General features: G+C 44.3%; 2 long non-coding RNA genes across 2 annotated transcripts in view; one reads left to right on the top strand and one right to left on the bottom strand.

The window, feature by feature from the left end:
• The window catches only part of LOC309474485, a 62,543-nt gene that overhangs the window by 10,614 nt on the left and 31,852 nt on the right, over positions 1–20,077 (bottom strand). The window lies entirely within an intron of this gene.
• The window catches only part of LOC309474471, a 101,381-nt gene continuing 98,049 nt past the window's right edge, over positions 16,746–20,077 (top strand). The window contains exon 1 of the long non-coding RNA XR_014197302.1: positions 16,746–16,882. This is a non-coding gene — a long non-coding RNA (uncharacterized lncRNA). The remainder of the gene's footprint in view (positions 16,883–20,077) is intronic.

Here is a 20,077-nt window from a genome sequence, read left to right as displayed (position 1 = left end):
AGCGACATCTCACATTCCCTTTAAGAGCAGGCGCGCTTGTTCTAAAGCGGATTCCTATTGTAACGGCGGATTTGCCAGGCGGACGCCGGCAGCGGTTCACAGCCGAGGAGACCGACGTTCTCGTCAGGGCCGTAAAACACAGAGAAGTGACGTTGGGGATAGAGAAACACACCCAAATTAACTTCGGTTAAACAGGCGTATGATAATTTGGGTAAATGTGTAAGCTAGATGTATGCTTTTATAATAAACTATCTATCTATCTATCTATCTATCTATCTATCTATCTATCTATCTATCTATCTATCGTAATAATGTATGATTTGCAAAAATGAAAACTGCTGCTTCTGTGTAGATGAGAGAATCAAAGTGTATGCGCGTTGTGCACATTGATTATGGCCAAGCATGCACCCTTAAAATAGCATCTGAATAACATGCGCAACGCGCCACTGACTTTAAACTCGTTTTTTTCGGTTAGTGGCGGAATTGTTTTCTAAACCTGTAAAATAGCATGAGGGAACGTTTGCGCCGGAACACGCCTCCTCTTTGCGCTGAACCGCCCCTGGGAGCGCAAGTGTATTTCTTAGTTAACCGACGTGCGTCTCTGGAGGGAAAAGTCTGCTGTGCGCGGGTGCAAAATAGGAATGATACATGCGTCGGTGTACAAAGTCAATTGCGCTGGGTGCAAGAGAGGGCCCATTGTGTGTAATGGCCATTATATGTCTGCGTATCCCCCTTTTTGTGTTAATTGGTGCTGGACACCAATGTATAAATTTGTTAATTGTTTCTGTATGAGTTAGTAGTGTTCTGTGAGAGAACAGGTCCTGTAGACCATAGACCTCTGTAAATGTTTGAGAGGCAAATGCAGTGACTCATCTTTATTGTACGTTTTTTGTTTGTTTTTTTATTACATTTTTTGGTATGTTTGGTTTACCTCAGTTGGGTTAACATTTGCTTGACTTTTGTAACCCCATTCTGTGGAAATAAACCCCTAAACGTTTGCAGTAACCTGCTACCTCCGTGTTCTTTTTTCCTTTACTGGTCACATCTATCACAATTGGTGGCAGCGGTGGAATGTGCCAGTAGGGGGCAGCAGGGAACGATTTTTTCCCCCCTACTTCATTGGTCAAAATGGGACCAAAGAGAGCTGTAAAGAGTGATGAGATGGTGGCGTCAGCTACAGGAGGAGCTGATGCTGAGGATCCACCAGTTTCAGGTGACTCACAGAATATTACAGTCGAAGAATATTACAGTCGGCGCGCTTGTTCTAAAGCGGATTCCTATTGTAACGGCGGATTTGCCAGGCGGACGCCGGCAGCGGTTCACAGCCGAGGAGACCGACGTTCTCGTCAGGGCCGTAAAACACAGAGAAGTGACGTTGGGGATAGAGAAACACACCCAAATTAACTTCGGTTAAACAGGCGTATGATAATTTGGGTAAATGTGTAAGCTAGATGTATGCTTTTATAATAAACTATCTATCTATCTATCTATCTATCTATCTATCTATCTATCTATCGTAATAATGTATGATTTGCAAAAATGAAAACTGCTGCTTCTGTGTAGATGAGAGAATCAAAGTGTATGCGCGTTGTGCACATTGATTATGGCCAAGCATGCACCCTTAAAATAGCATCTGAATAACATGCGCAACGCGCCACTGACTTTAAACTCGTTTTTTTCAGTTAGTGGCGGAATTGTTTTCTAAACCTGTAAAATAGCATGAGGGAACGTTTGCGCCGGAACACGCCTCCTCTTTGCGCTGAACCGCCCCTGGGAGCGCAAGTGTATTTCTTAGTTAACCGACGTGCGTCTCTGGAGGGAAAAGTCTGCTGTGCGCGGGTGCAAAATAGGAATGATACATGCGTCGGTGTACAAAGTCAATTGCGCTGGGTGCAAGATAGGGCCCATTGTGTGTAATGGCCATTATATGTCTGCGTATCCCCCTTTTTGTGTTAATTGGTGCTGGACACCAATGTATAAATTTGTTAATTGTTTCTGTATGAGTTAGTAGTGTTCTGTGAGAGAACAGGTCCTGTAGACCATAGACCTCTGTAAATGTTTGAGAGGCAAATGCAGTGACTTTTATTACATTTTTTGGTATGTTTGGTTTACCTCAGTTGGGTTAACATTTGCTTTACTTTTGTAACCCCATTCTGTGGAAATAAACCCCTAAACGTTTGCAGTAACCTGCTACCTCCGTGTTCTTTTTTCCTTTACTGGTCACATCTATCACAATTGGTGGCAGCGGTGGAATGTGCCAGTAGGGGGCAGCAGGGAACGATTTTTTCCCCCCTACTTCATTGGTCAAAATGGGACCAAAGAGAGCTGTAAAGAGTGATGAGATGGTGGCGTCAGCTACAGGAGGAGCTGATGCTGAGGATCCACCAGTTTCAGGTGACTCACAGAATATTACAGTCGAAGAGTTACGGGACATGTTCGGTGCACATATGAAAATGCAGCAAGAGAGAGAAAAACAACTGGACCAGGAGACAGCACGGCAGGAGAATAAATGGAGGGCTCTTCAACATCAGTTCACGCTTCTTCAGGAAGAGGTACATACGAGAACTACACCAACTAATGTTCATCCTTCTGGGCTTCAATATACCCCTTCGAATCAAGTGAGTGAGCAGGGACTGGTAGATGCTCGGGGCTCACCATCCGTTGTTGGTCAAGTCGTAGAACAGTCAAGGGCTATGACAGAGCCGCGTCTACAGCCACTTAACGAAGATGATGATGTGGAGCATTTTCTCACGACTTTTGAGCGGATAGCCGCTGCATGCCGATGGCCGAGAACTGACTGGGCTGTGAGGTTAGTGCCGCTACTTACTGGCAAAGCTCGTAGTGCTTATGTGAACATGGATATTAATGAATCTCTTGTCTATGATGAAGTGAAAGCAGCAGTTTTAAAGAAATATGATTAAGGACACTTTTAACAAGTGGATTCAGCCACAGAATCGGAGTAAGGAGGAAATTGCGGAGGTGATTATCTTGGAGCAATATCTTCGGGTGCTTGCTCCAGAGCTTCAAACATGGGTAAAGGAGCATAACCCAGAGTCAGCAGCAAAGGCTGCAGAGATCGCAGATGTGTTTGTCGCAGCACGAAGACGAGGTCAACCCTGGTCTTACAATTAATGGAAAACATTCAAAGACCCCAAAAGACCCAGTAAGAGATCTGTATCACCCCTGAAGACAAGTATGACGGGAGGTAAGTTTGTGGGTGATAATGGTGGTCTTAGTGGGAAACTGAGTGCTAACATTAAAACTATTGTGTGCTATCAGTGTGGACAGGAGGGGCATACTAAGCCTAGGTGCCCTAATAGACCTTCCACACAGGCAAATTTGTGTGGAGTACCTAGACCTGATGACCCTACTTGTATAGCAAAGATTTCCTTGCATCATGTGACTGTGTGTTTGAATGGACAGGAAGTAAGTGCAATGGTGGACACTGGAAGTATGCAGACATTGGTCAAAGCAGAGTTAGTTCCAGTCCATCTGTGGAACCTAAGATCTCCAGTGGCAATTAAATGTGTTCATGTTGACGAAAGGTACTATACTACAGTTGATGTTTATGTAAAGGTGCATGGACAATCTTTTCTGTTGGAAGTAGGCTTTTCACCTGAGTTGCCATACCCTATGGTGCTGGGTCAAGATCTGCCTGTTTTGTTCAATCTCCTTCCTTTGCAGAGTTGCAATGCAGCTATAACCCTGGCCATGGCCAAGAGTAGTGAGGAGGAGGTTGGATTACTAGGAGCTTTACCTTTTTTTTGAGGCAGAACTTGAAGCAGAGCCAGGAAAGACGCGGAAGTCCAGGAGTCAGAGGAAGTGTGAAAAGTTTCGACATGCAGTGGTGAGGGAAGGAGAACCTGTCCCTGAGAACACATTGGGTTATAAAATACCTCAAGACATAGTACAATTGCAGAAAAATGACAATGTAGTCGGTCCCCTGTACAAGTGGGTGGAGGAGAGATCACTAGCAGGCCAGCCAGAGGTGGAAGGTAGTCAGGGTCCTGAGCCGCAGTTGGTAGTCTCCAGGGAGGGTAGAGAATTAGTCCTTTCTTTGGGTCATTCTGTACCCTGGGCAGGCCATTTAGGTAGACATAAGACAACAGCACGAATCATTCGTCACTTTTATTGGCCGGGTATGAGGAAGGACATAGCCACGTATTGTAAAACTTGTCCACAGTGTCAACAGACTTCTCTACGGGTTCCTCCTAGGGCACCTCTTAAGCCTCTTCCCATTATTGGGGTACCTTTCGATCAGCTAGGTATGGATATTGTTGGGCCATTAGAGAAGACCAAGGCAGGAAACCGTTATATGTTGGTCATTACAGACTATGCCACCAAGTATCCAGAGGTTTTTCCCCTCAAATCCATTAAGGCTAGAGTGGTTGCTTCCTCCCTTATACAACTGTTCTCTAGAGTAGGTTTTCCTAAAAGTATAGTCACAGATCAAGGATCTAACTTTATGTCAGAGCTATTGAAACAGGTGTATAAACTGTTGGGTATAAAGGGAGTAAGAACCACCCCTTATCACCCACAAACTGACGGGTTAACAGAACGCTTCAATCAAACTCTGAAACAAATGCTTCGTAAGTTTGTTGTGGACAAAAGTGACGATTGGGATCAGTGGCTCCCATATCTGCTTTTTGCCTACAGGGAAGTTCCCCAGGCCTCGACTGGATTTTCCCCGTTTAAATTACTATACGGACGGGAAGTGCGGGGACCGCTGGTACTGCTGAAGGACATGTGGAAATGAGAACAAGACTGTGTAAGTCCCACTCTGATTGTTGACTATGTGGTTCAGATGCGTGAGAAGCTGGAAGCCATGGGTACATTGGCCCAGGAGCATATGGTCGAAGCGCAAAAACTGCAAAAGACCTGGTATGACCAGAAAGCCAGGACAAGAAGCTTTGAGCCAGGTACTCAGGTATTGGTGATGTTGCCCACTGATGCGAGCAAATTGACTGCCAAATGGCAGGGTCCTTTTGAAGTACTGAGGAAGCTGGGGCCGGTTACATATGAAGTTGCCACTCCAGGTCAAAAACATTCGAAATGGACTTTGCATGTTAACTTGCTAAAAGAATGGTTTTCCAGATCAAGGGATGCAGGGGCATTCATGATTCGGAAGGTAGAGGATGAGGAAGAGGTAGAGGCCCAGTATCTCCCAGTTTCAGCTCCTTCTAGTCTATCACTGAGTCACCTGTCTCAAAGTCAACAGCTTGAAATTCAGAGGTTGTGTGATCCCCAAGTTTTTCAGAAGAGACCAGGACATACCAACTTAGTTGAGCATGACATTGTGCTCAGAGAAGGAGCTTGCCCAAAACGTATGAGCTATAGAATACCTGAGCTGCTCCTGAAAGCTTTGCGTGTGGAGTTAGATGAAATGTTAGCAATGAAGATTGTGGAACCATCAAAAAGTGAATGGTGCAGCCCAGTTGTTTTGGTGCCCAAAAAAGATGTAAGCCTACGGTTTTGCATTGACTTCAGATATCTTAACTCCGTGTCAAAGTTTGATTCTTATCCGGCTCCCAGAATCGAGGACCTCATTGACCGTTTGGGTAAAGCCAATTATTATTGGCTTTACCCAAGGTTATTGGCAGGTTCCGTTGAGTGCAAGGTCCCGGGAACTGACAGCATTCCGGACCCCTTGGGGCCTTTATCATTTCTGTAAGATGCCCTTTGTCCTTCATGGAGCTGCTGCAACTTTCCAACGGCTCATTGATCAGGTATTTTCAAATTTGACTGACTTTACAGCTGCATACTTAGATGACATTGTCATTTACAGTTCGACTTGGGAAGAGCACCTGCAACATCTGGAAGTTGTCGTTAACCACATTAGATCAGCTGGTCTCACCATCAATCCTTCCAAGTGTTCCATGGCAAAGGCAGAAACTGAGAAGGAAATGAATAGTGGAATAAAGTAGTTATTTTTGTTTGTTTTTGCGCACAAAAAGTATTCTCGTCGCTTGATAAACTTAAGATTGAGCCACTGTAGTCACTTGGACTATATTAACGATCTCTTTAATATCTTTTCTGGGCCAGCAAGTTTCAATCACTTAGAAGCCTATGGAGGAGTGATCAGCTCTCAGATTTAATCAAAAATATCTTAATTTGTGTTCTGAAGATGAACGAAGGTCTTACGGGGTTGGAACAACATGAGGGTGAGTAATTACTGACAGAATTTTCATTTTTGGGTGAACTAACCCTTTAAGCGCTGCTTGATTATACAGTAGTTCCTGGTTCTGTTGCCAGTAATGACTCACGTGTGCGACCCGCTGGTGCATGCGCAAATAACAGCTTACAATCTCCTCAGACGCTGAATGAATCACTGCTACCAGTAGAAACGTTGCCCGCGGGACAAAAACGCTTTCAATTCATGGAAATTCCGCTGACATTTTGTTTTCAAAGAAGAAAATGCAAACAACATGGTTGTTCCAAAATGTTCTTTCTTAATCTCTTCTCACTTAACGGGATGTTTGCTGCCTAGGTAACGTAGGGGAACTCCCACTGCCAACGCCCCAAGTTCAGTCAGGCAAATTAAGAAAGATCACGGCTTTAGTCAACATGTAGGCCTATTTTAAAATAAACTAATATTTAGATTGTGTAGAAATGTTGTGTTTTTTGTTTTTTCCTTGTACATGTTATTTAAAAATAAAACAAAAATAATCTGTAATACCATACAGTAGCCACTAGATGTCTGTATAGCCCTTTACATAAATATTCAGGGCTGTGTGTTCCCAAGTTGTGGAAATGAGACATGATTGCTTAGTTTTAATAGGTTTTTAGCTACAACATAGTTACTTACAGCTATATGACATTTTCTTAAATAGTTTATATTTTGCAAATATTTTACACTGGACCAAATTCTTAATAAATAAAAGGTTTTCAAAACCTTTACTTTATATATGTGACCTTGAAGTAATCCAAAAGTAATCAGATTACATTACTTTCATATTGTGGTACTTGGATTACGTTACTGAATACTTTTTTCATGAAGTAATTTGTAACTGTAATGGAATACATTTTTAAAGTAACCCTCCCAAGCCTGACCATAAAGCACCACAATGGATGAACCGTATGAAAGATTCAAACGCCAGAATTACCCGCTGGTACCTGTCGATACAGCCCTATCGATTCTCCATCCAGCATGTCCCAGGTCGAGATAACGTGATGGCTGACTTCCTTTCTCGCCTGCCGGTGTGAAACCAGAAGTGGGGGAGTGTGTGGCGGATGTTGGTGAGCCTGGGTCAGGTCAGTTTGAGTCTTTTTATTAAATGGAATTTGTTTACAGTAAAGAATACACAACAATATTATTTTGGTTTAATAAACTTTATTTAAACTTTCGTTTGGAGTTAAGTGCGCACACTCTTTAACGTTTAGTTTGTTGAGTTTATTCTTACCGTTCTTTTTGTTTGTTTGTTACGTCTGAGTCCCGTGAGCTGGTGCACCGTCAAAAGGGGTCCGGGTGGAAACATCGGACGTACAGTGGGTATGGAAAGTATTCAGACCCCCTTAAATTTTTCACTCTTTGTTATATTGCAGCCATTTGCTAAAATCATTTAAGTTCTTTTTTTTTATTTTTTTATTATTGTACACACAGCACCCCATATTGACAGAAAAACACAGAATTGTTGACATTTTTGCACATTTATTAAAAAAGAAAAACTGAAATATCACATGGTCCTAAGTATTCAGACCCTTTGCTCAGTATTTAGTAGAAGCACCCTTTTGATCTAATACAGCCATGAGTCTTTTTGGGAAAGATGCAACAAGTTTTTCTCTCCTGGATTTGGGTATCCTCTGCCATTCCTCCTTGCAGATCCTCTCCAGTTCTGTCAGGTTGGATGGTAAACGTTGGTGGACAGCCATTTTCAGGTCTCTCCAGAGATGCTCAATTGGGTTTAAGTCAGGGCTCTGGCTGGGCCATTCAAGAACAGTCACGGAGTTGTTGTGAAGCCACTCCTTCGTTATTTTAGCTGTGTGCTTAGGGCCATTGTCTTGTTGGAAGGTGAACTTTCGGCCCAGTCTGAGGTCCAGAGCATTCTGGAGAAGGTTTTCGTCCAGGATATCCCTGTACTTGGCAGCATTCATCTTTCCCTCGATTGCAACCAGTCGTCCTGTCCCTGCAGCTGAAAAACACCCCCACAGCATGATGCTGCCACCACCATGCTTCACTGTTGAGACTGTATTGGACAGGTGATGAGCAGTGCCTGGTTTTCTCCACACATACCGCTTAGAATTAAGGCCAAAAAGTTCTATCTTGGTCTCATCAGACCAGATAATCTTATTTATCACCATCTTGGAGTCCTTCAGGTGTGCTTTCATGTGTCTTGCACTGAGGAGAGGCTTCCGTTGGGCCACTCTGCCATATAAAGCCCTGACTGGTGGATGGCTGCAGTGATGGTTGACTTACTACAACTTTCTCCCATCTACCGACTGCATCTCTGGAGCTCAGCCACAGTGATCTTTGGGTTCTTCTTTACCTCTCTTACCAAGGCTCTTCTCCCCCGATAGCTCAGTTTGGCCGGACGGCCAGCTCTAGGAAGGGTTCTGGTCGTCCCAAACGTCTTCCATTTAAGGATTATGGAGGCCACTGTGCTCTTACGAACCTTAAGTGTAGCAGACATTTTTTTGTAACCTTGGCCAGATCTGTGCCTTGCCACAATTCTGTCTCTGAGCTCTTCAGGCAGTTTCTTTGACCTCATGATTCTCATTTGCTCTGACATGCACTGTGAGCTGTAAGGTCTTATATAGACAGGTGTGTGGCTTTCCTAATCAAGTCCAATCAGTATAATCAAACACAGCTGGACTCAAATGAAGGTGTATAACCATCTCAAGGATGATCAGAAGAAATGGACAGCACCTGAGTTAAATATATGAGTGTCACAGCAAAGGGTGTGTGTACAATAATGAGGAAAAAAAATGAACTTAAATAATTTTAGCAAATGGCTGCAATATAACAAAGAATGAAAAAATTTAAGGGGGTCTGAATACTTTCCGTACCCACTGTATATATATGGTTCCGGCCAATGATCGGGCCACAACCATTCCGGTTTCTGCTCCGGGGGAACTCCAAGGTCTATTTCTCTTCCTTTTCTTTTGTTTATTTATAGTACATTTATTATGTGAAGTCATTTGTCAGTATTATTTGAAATGTTTTTTTATGTATATTTGATGTTTTCATATTCGTTTATTGTGTGTAATGGCCATTATATGTCTGCGTATCCCCCTTTTTGTGTTAATTGGTGCTGGACACCAATGTATAAATTTGTTAATTGTTTCTGTATGAGTTAGTAGTGTTCTGTGAGAGAACAGGTCCTGTAGACCATAGACCTCTGTAAATGTTTGAGAGGCAAATGCAGTGACTCATCTTTATTGTATGTTTTTTTGTTTGTTTTTTTATAAAAATTTTTGGTATGTTTGGTTTACCTCAGTTGGGTTAACATTTGCTTTACTTTTGTAACCCCATTCTGTGGAAATAAACCCCTAAACGTTTGCAGTAGCCTGCTGCCTCCGTGTTCTTTTTTCCTTTACTGGTCACATCTATCACAGTCTGCCTGAAGGCAGCGGAGCGTTCCACATAAATCCTCAAGGCCCTAACTGGGCAAAGGAGATTAACCACGTCCTCATTGCAGGATGCAGGGAGGGCTGATAGGGAAATAACTTGCACTCTAAATGGAGTCGCAAGCACCTTCGGGACGTAACCATGTCTTGGTTTGAGGATGACCTTAGAGTCATTAGGCCCAAATTCCAGACACGTAGCACTCACAGAGAGCGCGTGTAAGTCGCTCACCCGTTTTACTGAAGCCATTGCCAGCAGAAAAATGGTTTTGAAGGAGAGGTATTTTAGCTCCACCGCATGTAAAGGTTCAAATGGGATACCTTTCATGGCCTCCAGGACCGTAGAAAGGTCCCAAATTGGAACCGATGGAGTTCGAGGAGGATTCAGCCTCCTAGCACCTCTGAGAAAATGGATTATGAGGTCGTTCTTTCCCAGCGACTGGCCATTTGCAGACTTTGTAAAAGCTGCTATGGCCGCCACATAGCGTGGATGGGGTTCTCCCGCTGTCCAGCAGCTCTTGCAAGAAGGAAAGCACCACCGTTACCTCGCCACATAGCGGGTCCAATTCATGAGCTGAACACCATTCAGTGAACACCGACCATTTAGACGCGTAGAGCCGTCTAGTAGACAGAGCTCTAGCCTGCGTGATTGTGTTCATCACTCCCTTAGGGAGGTGAAATGTTAGTGATTGATCGCCCACACATGTAGAACCCACAGCTCGGGGTGTGGGTGCCAAATCGCGCCCTCGGCCTGAGACAGCAGGTCCTTCCTCAGCGGAATCGGCCATGGGGGTGCGCTCCACAGCTCCATCAATTCTGGGAACCAAACTTGATTCTCCCAGCGTGGAGCTATCAAAATTATTGAGCATTTGCACTCCCTGATTCGCTTGATTACCTGTGGTAACAAGGTGACCGGGGGAAATGCGTATAGAAGACGTCTGGGCCAGTTTAGGTCCAGCGCGTCCCTTTCTTTCGAATAGAATACTGGGCAATGAGCGTTGGCCTGTGACGCGAATAGGTCTACCTCCGCTCTGCCGAAGATGCCCCAGATGTTTTGTACTACCAGGGGATGCAGGGACCATTCCCCTGGAGGAAGCTTGGCCCTGGACAGCATGTCTGGGCCCATGTTCACGACGCCCGGAACATGCGCTGCTCTCAGCGAGGGCAAGTTGTGCTGGGCCCATATAAGGAGGCGTTTTGCTCTTGCAAAAAGGCTCCGGGACCTGAGGCCGCCCTGGCAGTTTATATATGACACCATTGACATTTGTCTGTTCTGACTAGAACATGGTGACGACTCAGCACAGGGAGGAAAAACTGCAGGGCATTCTCGAACGCTTTCATCTCTAGACAGTTTATGTGTAGGCGATTTTCTGCGTCTGACCACAGGCCCATCGATGGCCTCCCTTCGTAAAGGGCAACCCGTGTTGGAGGCGTCTGTCGAGACTACTTTGACCACTGCGGGTAAACCCAGGTTCACGCCGGACTAATACCAGTCGGCTCTCATCCACGGTTTCAGTGCTGCCGCACATGTCTGATTCACCGTGAGGCGCAGCAAGCCTGATGTCCATGCTCGCGCCGGAACACGCCGCCTCAGCCAAAGCTGAAAGGGCCGCATGTATAACAGACCCAGCCGTTAGAGCTTAAATCGGGCCCAAAAAATCAAGCCCGACCCAACCCGAGCCCGAGCACGTTGTGTCCGAGCCCGGCCCGGCCCGACACGTTTACTGTAATTATGAGCCCGAGCCCGATTTAGACCCGACCATTTTTAATATGTGGGCCGTTATAACCAGGGGCGGCGCCAGAATTTTTTTAAGTAGGTGCTGCTGTGCTAGATCATTTAGGCTACAGGGGGGAGCTGCGCAGTTATATATATTATATAAATACTATTAATAAATGAGCAAAAATTGGCCACTCAATATTCAATTATTTTAATTATCACAATTAAAGTTTTAATTTTATTAAATTGAACAAGCACAACATTCAGCATTCAATCAAATATTCTTAAAGATTTATTATTATTAATAATGTTACTTCAACATATTGTTATTTCAACATAATATGTGTGAGCAACAAGCAAGATGTGCATTTGTAAATTCGGTGACAGCGTGTGTTACGAGTTTCAAATGGTGTGACCGCGGCGCGCCGGCGACTTCACGTCATGATTATAATGTCTGCTATATTTTATGTATTAAATCCAGGCAATTGGTTGATGAAAAATGTATTAAAATTAAGATACAATTTATACTAAACGAAATTCACTTTAAAGAAAAGCTTTCTTCAAAACAAAACTTAACAAACTTGAAACTATGTGCTTATTTAATGGCTAAAACACGTAGGCTACTACAGACTCTCTTTTTGTACAAATTGCAGCACATTAATTTAATTCTGAATTTTGCACATGTAAGTTGAAAGGCATTTGTTTGTGCATAGTAAAACATATCTGTAACATTTATCAAGTTCATAATTGTGCGTGCAATTATCTTAATGAATAGACCTAATGCGACAAGGAAGAAGCATGCAAACTGCGTTGTTTGTTTATTCAGAAATAGTTGAATGGATCGGAAAAGTAACAAAAGCGGATATTGAGGCCTGAGGCTGACTACTATAATAATTTCTGTCATGGCAAGACTGCTTGTCTGTTCATCGTCGAAGTCCCCGTTTTTTTTTTTTTTTTTTTTGCTGTCATAGGCGAGCAGCGTGCGCATTTAATGCACGAGACAAAGCCAACACATTATGTTGTCACTCCCCACGACTAGTTTAAAATGTGTCAATACCTCAGATTTTCCTCCAAACTTGCTCAAAGTTAATTCTCCTGTTTTAATTTTTTTCTTTGCTTCTTCAAGACCCATGTCGCACTTAGAATAGCAACTTAGAATAGCAACAGAATAGCCTACAGAACGCACAGCAGGTGTGATGCGTCACGCGTGCGAGACTGCGAGTGCGAGTGGACGAGACGCTGCACATGACACGTGACGTGCTTTATCAAGGGCCCAACCCGACTCGGCCCGAGGACAGTGGCGGGAAATATCGGCCCGACCCGACCCGTCGAGTCCGGGCTCGGGCTCGGGCAGAGAATTAAAGCTCTACCAGCCGTAGCACCGTTGAGGCTCAGGCCATAAGACCCATCATCCTCTGAAACACTCTGAGGGGAAGATTCCTCCCCACTATGAATGACGCTGCTAGGCGCTGAATTACTGCCGTGCGCTCTCGCGTTAGGCGCGCCAGCATCGACCTGGAGTCCAACTCTATTCCCAGAAAAGACGTTGTCTGACTGGGAGATAGATTGCTTTTGGCCCAGTTGACTCTGAGACCCAACTGATTTAAATGGTCTAGCAATAGCGCTTTTTGCAGTACCAGTTCTTCCCTCGCCTGCGCTAAAATCAGCCAGTCGTCCAAATAATTCAGAATCCCCATAGACGAAGGGGCGCAAGTGCTGTATCCATGCATTTCGTAAATGTACGAGGTGCTAAAGTATATTTATTTGTATAGCGCTTTTCACAATACAGATTGTATCAAAGCAGCTTCACAGTATTAAATTAAAATAATACAACAAGGTTTGTTTCTAGTGGAATTTATTGATTGATAAAATTAAATTAAATATCCCCAAAATATCCCCAACCCCAACCCCTAAAGACAGACCGAACGGGAGGACGGTGTACTGATAAGCCTGGCCCTCGAAGGCGAATCTCAAGAATGGCCTGTGACGGGCTGCTATTTGAATCTGAAAGTACACGTCTTTCAGATCCACTGATATAAACCAGTCCCCCGGTCGGAAGGGGGCGGTCTCTACCGCTCCTTTCCCAAGCAAATTCGCTATCTCTGCGCGAAGTAGGTGTGCTACTTCCTGATTCACCGAGGTTTCGACCCGTGCTGTGAAGCGCGGTGGTCTGCGAGCGAATTGTAGCGAATAGCCCTGTTTTACTATTTCTAGCACCCATTTCGTAGAATGAAATCTGGGTTTCGGTTGCTGGTATTCAGAGACTCGGGGACCCGGCCATGATGACATGCTTTGTTCATCAAGCTCATGTTCAATGGGGCAGTCAGCACTTCGTGCAGCGGCTTTGTATCTAGCTTCCCGTCCGTAGAACCGGGAAGGTGTTGTATTACAGACGAAGCTGTGCGAGCTTGCGGTGGAAGGCGCGGAGCGCTTAGCAACACAGATACAGTCGTGTTCATAGGTAGGGGTGGGCACTGTACAGCGGGCACATTCCCTACAAGTAAAACATGAACGGCAGAGGCCGGTTTGACTGATATGGACCCCGGGGTGGTGTGAGACACTGTGTGGGTAGTGCTTATGTGTAGGGGTGAACACTGGGCAGTGGGCACCTTTCCTACACTCATAGGTCGAGCAGCATGAGCCAGCTTTATTGATTTTAACCCTGGATGAGTGTGACACACAGAGGGGGTAGTGTTTATGTGTAAGGGTGGGCACTGGGTAGTGGGCACATTTCCTATATATAAAACACCTTCGGCGTGAGCCGGAGAAAAAAACAGACATAATGCTCTTTTTGAGATATGTGTGGGTCGCCGTGAGAACGGCGTTTGTGTGCAGGCAAGCGAGTTGAGTAACCGGCTCGTTGACTGCCGATTTCGATGGTGGTCCGGCCGCAGCGGGACTCAGCCATCGGCGCCTTCCTAAGGGGGCTAGGAAGACTTAGGAGGCTCAAAGTTCGGCGTGATCTTGGGTCTGGGACCCCGGGCGGGAGGCGGTCTGCGTTGGCTGGTGGAGCACGAGCGCTGATGTTCCTCTCGAGCCTGGCGATGCTGGGCGGCAGGCGGCGGAGGCGGTGGGGGCGCTGGTTTCCGAGAGGACGGCTGCTTCTTAGCACGAAAGAAAATGTCTCATGGCCTGAGATGCCTTCTGCACCTCTGAATAGCGCTCCGCGAAGCCCTTCACCGGGGGACCGAAGAGACCCGACGGTGACACAGGAGCGTCCAAGAAAGTGGCGTGGTCAGAATCAGACATGTCGGACAGCGTTAACCACAAGTGACGCTCCGTAACGGTGAGGGCGGCCATGTTACGTCCGATGGCCTGGGCGGCGGTTTTGGTAGCTCTCAGAGACAGATCCGTCGCACTCCTCAGATCCGTTGCACGCTCCGAAGTCGGGCCAGCCTCGTCCAGCGAGCGGAGAAGGTTGGCCAAGGTTTGCAAAATTGCCATAGCGTGTAAGGCGGACGCGGCTTGACCGGCAGCTGCGTAAGTGCGGCCGATCAGCGCCGAGGTGGTCCGGCAGGCTTTTGTAGGCAGGCCCGACTTGGACTGTCATCCCGCAGAGGGCGGGCACAAGTGAGTCGCCACGGCCTCCCCGACCGGAGGAACGGAAAGGTATCCTCTTCTTTGGCGCCGTCAACCGCAGAGAGCGCCGAAGAAACAGAGGAGCTCAGCCTGGCCGAATATGGGGCTGATAATGTAGTTCAGGGAGGAAGGGAGCGGGCCTCAGAACAGGCGAAGAGCGGTGTCCAGGCAGAAAGCAGACATCCAGCCTGTTGGGCGCGGGCTCCTGGGGCGCAGTCCACTCGATGCCGAGGTCCTCCACGGCCTTCGTGAGGAGGCGGAGAAGCTCAGCATCGACCGAAGTCCTGACGCTGGACTCACGTGTCGATGGGGTGGGATCCGGGATGGATCCTCGCTCCCAGACGCGATGAGAGAGCAGCTGTCATCCTCCATGGCACCCCCGTCCATCTTGTCAAGCTCCGCTGTAGCGGGGCGCTGACCGTCAGTGAGGGAGGACTGACCGTCAGTCAGACAGGGGACTCAGAGAGAGAGGCTCGCAGGGAAGCCGCTGGCGAGAGCTCTTTCACCGAAGTTTCCGGTGGCCTCTGCGAACGGCGCTTCTTACGGCGCGGTCCAGCTGGAGGCATCTGGGGGACGGACCCGGCGGAAAACACTGCCTGTCAAGCCCGCAGGGTCGAGAGAGGCAGCGCTTCACATTCACGGCAGCCGCCATTGGCAAGCGCGTGGTCTGCGTGCTCCTGGCCCAGGCAGGAAACGCACAGCGTGTGGCGGTCCCCGTTGCTGAGCGTGGCTCGACACGAGCCGCAGGACATGGTGGGCATTGAAAAATGCCTTAGCTCTTTTAGAGAAACGTGCGTGTTGCGGCGGCAAACACACACGGAGCAGGAAAGGATATAAGCGGCGAAAGTAGCCGGCGTCCTCAGGCTCAAGCTCGTCCAGCTGAGATGCTCTTTCCACGGCGCGGCTTCTTTTTCCGGAGGAAAATCCAGCGATGTGCAAACAACGCTGAAAGGAGACGAAATCATAGTGCAACCTGAGCGATGGGTATTTATAGGCTTAGGCCACACCCATATTGGCGGGCCATGACGTAGCGCAGGGAAGCCTTTCCATTGGCGCTGAAGTCATGGCAGATGCACTGATAGGTTGCAGCAGTTGCCGCAGAGCAGCCTATGGGCGCGCGAGCTGCCTCGCCTAGGTCTGCTGCTGTAGCAAATGCGTTTTAAATTATTAAAAATTAAGGATAATTTTTGGCTTCAGTAATAATAGTTTTTCCTGTAGCGTAAGCTAAACTTATTCCTATTACTAGCTTGACCCTCTACTCAAAGGAGCTACCATTATTTATATATAGTATAGGCCACACACACACACACACACACACACACACACACACACACACACACACACACACACACACACACACACACACACACACACACACACACAAACACACACACAGAGAGAGGGACAAGGTAAAACTCTGTTACAAGCCCTACTCTTGGCATTATAATACTTTCATCTATTTCAAATTCAGCCCTCTTAAGAAAAGAATCTCTGAGCTGTAGGCCTACCTAAGATGTCACTACGCCTATAGCCCAGTGGTTCTGGTTCTGTTGATATACAATAAACTATACTTTTCCTAAGCTGAGCTAAACAGAGAAGTTTGCACTATTGCAAAATCAGCTTGGACAATAAGTAAGATAAAGGTCACCTGGACCAGCTCCTTGTTAAAAGTCATGAACAATGAAATGAGTAGTAGTTCTGGTAATTCAGGAGAGTTGCCATTGTACTTATAATTACTGTTAGTCAGATGGAATATAGATCACAAATGGATCACAAGTGTTGTTTTAACCTTTATGTCAGCCTTTTATTCTTAAACTGACCTCCTTCTTGTTATGTTAAAGAGTGTAAAGAAGAGGAATGTTCAGGAAGTTCACTCAGGAAACAGGAAAGTTGTCTGTACACTCCTCCTGCACAACGCAGTTATTTATTACTAGCTTGAAGAGGTTGTTAAGGTGGTTTATGCTCAGAAGTGTTCTCACGGTAATACAGAAAATAGCTGGAGCTGCATTGTTATCTTTTATAAAGGTATGTGCATTTTTAAAAGATACCTTTTTTGATTCTCCCAAGAATGTTAACAAACGAATGAGTTACTTTGTTACTAGTGTCAGATCTATATCATGGTAACTTGGGGGGCCAGACAGGGGCCACTTGTTTTATATTAACCTAATTTCAGGATTATTGGAAGTAATTTTACTAGGTCACTTATCACTCTGCAGTCTTTACACATAAGCTAAAATGATTTCAAGTTAATTTATTTGTTTGATAATAATCTTGTATTATAGTGTGATTATGAGCAGTGATGACATAACACACTTTTAACATCAACTTTTCTGCACCTCTAAACATACACATACTATTTACTACAAAACAAACCGATAAAAAATATATAATAATCTGCTGCATAATCTTACAAATAGGCCTAACATAAAATGTACTTAGGAAAAACAATTAATCTGTAACATTATCGTGCATGCTCAATTTACAGTTTACATACAACCAGCAGAATCTGCAAAATGTTAATAATTTTAACAAGAGGGTTAAAAAAGGGACTTTTTTTGTACTGCCCTGATGAAGATTTCAAATAACTTATGTTCATTGCCCACAAGACAAAATAATATTAAAGCAGAAAAAAACAATGCCTGTACAAATGTTTACATATGCTTTAAACATGATGCATTAAATTCAGCCATAATTTTGTCTATATGTTAACGTGTGTTATGTGTAATAGCTTCATCAGGGCAGTACTAAATAAAAACAACATGCAATTTTTATGATCTCTCTTGTTTTGTTAAATTTAGAAACTATAAAAATGTATAAAAAAATAAAAAAATAAAATAAACATTTTGTTTGCATGTCATGTTGTAGCCTCATACATCTGGGGCTGTATTCACAAAATATCTTAAGGCTAAAAGTAGCTCCTAACTTGCTCCTAACTCTCAAAAATAATGGACGTCAGTCCTGATTTTGGACTCCTACATTTTTGCTCTAAGAGTAGGCTATTTCACAAAAACTAGCTCCTAAATCTGTGAGACATTAGTAGTCAAGAGGACTCCTAAGTCACTATAAGACCAAATCACAAACAATCCTAATGGCTGTTGCTGGCAATCCGCCAAAGACAATGTACACCATTGAGACAATAGTGATAGAGTCTGGGTGCTGAACCTTATCTTATTTTGCAATACATATTTAGATTTTTTTATTTTAATATACGATAAAAAGCCAAAAATAAATCTTAAAAAAAAATAAATAAAAATATTACTTGTACTTGTGGCAGTTGCTTTCATGAGTTCACATTTACAAATGACTGAATAGGAATTATTATTATCCTCAATCCCTCTCCTTTGAATCTCTTGCAGGCAGATTACATTATTGGTAATGACCATGTTTACAAGCTCCCTTTCTTGCTATTCCGACAAAAGCCTTAGCCTGCCTCCACCCGGTGGTCGTCTCAGTGTCCTACAAAAATAGAAGCACTCATTACTGTAACTGTCACACATTCTTTTTACAGGAAAAAATGGAAACACACTGAAACTATCTATATGCGAGGCAGTTTGATGCATTTCTTTATTACAGTAGCATAGTGCAACAGTGCATGTGATGTCAAAGCACAGAGTACAGCACTCAAAAGTTATTGTACAGAGCAGTCTTACTGTAAGTACACTGTTTTCCGCCCTGAAGGTTCTGATGATGGAGGCGACGGTGAAGCGACTCAAATTAGGCTGTACTCGTTGCCCAGCCTCCCTCATAGTCATACCATGGACAAGCACATGGTCAACTAAAGTGGCTCGAATTTCATCCGAGACTGCTTGTCTCCTTGCCCTTGCCCTTCCTCCTCCTCCTCCTCCTCCTCCACCTCGTCTTTCACCATGTCCTCCTCTCCTACCTCGTCCTTCACCTCATCCTTCACCACATCCTTCACCACCTCCTCCTCTCAAAAATTATTTCATTTTGCTAAACAAAATTCAAAGATCAAATCAGTAAAATGATACATCACTGCTGTGTAAGGACTAAACAGTTACACACAACATAACTTGTATTAAAAAAAAGAGCTATTTTTTGTATTATTAGGTGTGTATCAACCATATTAGTCTGCATTTTAAAACTAAAAATGCAGAACAGAGAAGAAGCGTAAAATCATTCATGAAAGGTCATCACTCTCCACTACAGGTGCACCACTACTCTGTGTTGGTCGTTGAATAATTTATTCTATGTGGAGTTTAAAAGATTACGGCACAATAAATTACTCTAAAACACTTTACAATAAGTTCTCATTAGTTAGCATTAGTTATGCACTAACCAAAATTAACTAACAATGATTTGTTAGGCTACAGTATTTACTAATCGTTGTTAATGTTATAAACATTATAAATTAATTATTTGTATCTGTGTCTGTATTCGGATGAAATCGGACGTGGCAGGACTTAAAGTAGAAATTTGTCCAAACTATATGAAAAACCCATTTTAAATGTAATTCTATTAACATACAACTCTTAGTTAACATACAACTCACAAAAAAGCAGCTCAAATCCCTCATTCTTCATAATTGAATGCACAAATGTAACATGTGTACGATCGTCGCCGTGTAACCTACTGTGTTGTAAGGATGCACTCTACACAGGTTACCTTGAACGAATATATTGAATTCCTAGGGAAACGCAAAAAGAATACAAAATGGCGCAGCATATGTTAGCCTGTGTCCAAGCCCCAGACCATTACAGCCCATTTATTATAAGATCCGATGACACAGTTCTGTACAACCACTGCCGCACGCAGGTGTGCTGAGTAACCAGCCGATTGGCTAAGAACTGACAGTGAGGATGTCCTAGTACATCTTAAAGGGGTCATGAATTCTTCATTCATTGAATCTTTTGAAATTTAAGAGGTTGTTGTACTATAAAAATATACTGTAAGATTTAGATTAGAACTCAAATCTTATTTGAATATAGAACTCTAATCTTACATTAGTCCAAAAACAGATTTTATTGAAAAGCTGCCAAAACATTACCTAATAGCGAATTAGCGATGAATATATTAGCACTAGACTGCTTGCACAGACAACAACAATGGCCACTTCTACATCTTTGCCTCTTTGGCCCTGCTCACTAACATGAAATGTACAGTAGGAAAGAGAAAATAACAACTAGAACAGGATCACTGGACTAAAAATACCTTCCAAAGGATTCTAAAGTTAGGAACTTTTTTTTTTTTTTTTTGTAAACC

Source organism: Leuciscus leuciscus (genome assembly GCF_965113295.1).
Source record: "Leuciscus leuciscus genome assembly, chromosome: 14".
NCBI classification, from domain to species: Eukaryota; Metazoa; Chordata; class Actinopteri; order Cypriniformes; family Leuciscidae; genus Leuciscus; species Leuciscus leuciscus.
Note: the sequence above shows the minus strand (reverse complement) of the source record. Positions and strands in the feature narration are given on the sequence as shown.